The sequence below is a fragment of the Fragaria vesca genome, linkage group LG5, assembly GCF_000184155.1.
Source record: "Fragaria vesca subsp. vesca linkage group LG5, FraVesHawaii_1.0, whole genome shotgun sequence".
Classification (NCBI taxonomy): domain Eukaryota; kingdom Viridiplantae; phylum Streptophyta; class Magnoliopsida; order Rosales; family Rosaceae; genus Fragaria; species Fragaria vesca.
In genome coordinates this window covers 22,800,048-22,802,720 of record NC_020495.1, presented here as the reverse complement: position 1 = coordinate 22,802,720, position 2,673 = coordinate 22,800,048, and positions in this window count along the sequence as shown.

The following is a 2,673-nucleotide window of genomic DNA, read 5'->3' as shown; positions in this document are numbered from 1 at the left end:
CTTAATTCAGAGAAGAGTGATGACAGAAGAGAGTGGGAGAAATATACTGAAAGCAAGAGATAGAGGAACTAGGAGTATAGCTGATCTCTGTGTTGAGTTGTTGTGATCATTTTAAGAAATGGTTTCAATTTATAGGCACTGTGGAATGGAATTTCTCAGACGTTGTCATTATTATGAAAATGAAGAGTAGAAATTCCAAATGATGCATATGCATCTTGCATGTTAAATTGCTAGTCGCCTGCCCCGTCCCCATATGCAATTGATGGTCGAACTAAAGCTAGTTTAAGGCACACGTGAAGGAATTGAAATGCATTCAAGATCGAGCACGTACAACATATTCTTAGGCTAAACGATTATGCAACATATTTTCCAACAGCTAGAGCCCCTAGCCTGGTGTTGATCTTCTACTTCATACAACATATTTTTCAAAAGAAAATCACGTACGTTTTTACGAGCTTCTAGATGATAAATATATATATTGATATCCAATAGCAGTTGATTAATGTTATTGTCTGTAACCTGACGAGATCGATCACAGCTACATGATCTTCTTCTGATGTTAATATAATTAATCAATTAGTGATATTGGTTGAAATTGGAACATGTAATTTATATTGAGGTAGAATTTTCCCATGAGGTACTACTAGAACAACAAGTCTCAAGTGTGTACGTACGTTCAGCTCTTTTTATTTCTAAACTTTCTAGTCGATCGTCCTTGGATACATTTCTAGTCCAAGTCCAAATACGCAGTTTATCTATGTTTCATACTAATATTGTCCCCATTTTCTTTGAAAATATCTGGTTCTTTGCGTAACATACATATGGTATACTTAAGTCTTTTAAATCAATATAACTGTAACAAGATTCAAACCAACACGCATAATTTCAAGTTTGTAAGTCATCTAATTATGCCAAATTGACCATGAATGTGAACATCAATAATTAACTCCCATTCTGCAACGGATTCCTTTTGTTTGTTTTATTCTTTGGAAGAATATTAGCAGCCTGGTTTCTCCTAGCTAGTCAATGAAGTAAACTTGCAACAAATCCAGAGATAAGCTGAAGAAAGACGAGGCAAAGCTGGGAAGCTTCGATCGAGAAAAAATGAGAAGTACGTACGTAGTGATAATTGTCCTTTTATCTGGAAGATTCTAGAATTTCTTATATCAAAGCAGTACGAAATTCCACCGCGCCACCATCATCCAAAGGTAGACAGGAACAGTCGATCGAACATATGCATGCAATGACTAAGGAAAGGTTTTAATTTCTGCAAGAGTTAATTAGTTGGTCCAAATTAAGGAAATGCATTATGATAGATGGTGATTCTTTTATCATGCATAATAGATACAAATTTACCGACTATTTTTATTTGCCCACCAAAATGCTCACTCTCTTAATCTATTAATACATGTCTATTTTATTAACAAGAATAAAGTTAAATAATTTGAAAAGACATGTGTCAATAGACTAAAAGGGTGGACATTTTAGTAGACAAATAAAGATGGTCGATAAATTTGTATCCCACACTTGGTCCAACGGTGACGATTGCGTGAAGAGATAGCCTTACAGCCTAGCAATGAGGTACGCGTGCAGGGCCGCAGAAATTATAATGTACGTTATATAGAACCTCAAGAAATTATATTCCATATGTGGCGGTAGAGTGCTTGGACTTCTGTTCTTCCTTGGTCAAGAAACAAAAAAAAGGGAAACTTGATAGATGTATTTCAAAAACAGTTAAAATATTACATCTGATTGAATTAATCAAAGGAATTTTCCTAATTATGTATACAATTTGAGTTGGGCTAGCTGCATATCGAATAATGCCAGCTAGCAGAGAACTACTAATGTGCTGATAATTCAAATATCATAGCAACTTCAGAAAAATGGAAACAGCAAGCTAGTTAATATAGAAGAATTTACCTTGTACGTAGCAGTAGTATTCATTCCCACCAAAATCACGGTTTCTCAACTTTGAAAATTCATCACAAATTTTGCACACAAAGCATAAACACAATTAATGGTGTGATCCTCTTACCACATGCAAAAGGAACCAAGGGCAATCGCTGCATTATCAAGCTAACGGGCGAGAATGTTCATCATATTCATCTCTGAATTTCTGGGTACTCAATTTTCATAGACTAACTCACAGACTCTGATATAATCACTGCTATCGGGTTCGTGCTTTTGAGCAGCAAAATGTGTATGTTGGAGCACCTAGAATTGATCTCTCGGTGTGTCAACAAAGATTTACTGATATTGGAGGCGTGTCTATCTTTGCAATTCAAACCCTAGACCAAGGTACTGAAATTATTGGATGGTCGACGTTAGGACGTGTCAGAACTTGAGAATGATTTGTTTTTAGGGTTTTTCTTGTTAACCATGTAAAGGGTACTAAGGTCATTCACTAGCAATACCTACCTTATAAATTTACAATACTCTATTTCCAGGTGAGGAGCTTCACTGTGCATACACTGTTTATTTTCTAGAAATTACCATTTTGTCCCTTCTTCTTTGCTTATTTACGACGTTGCCATTCAGTTTGAGAGAGAGAGAGACAGTGGCAATTTTGTAAATTACCAAAAAATAGAAGACAAAAAAGGTATTTATCGATGGGATGACAAAGACGTAAATCAGCAGAAAAGCGGGGGTAAAATAGTAATCCTGCAGTCTGGG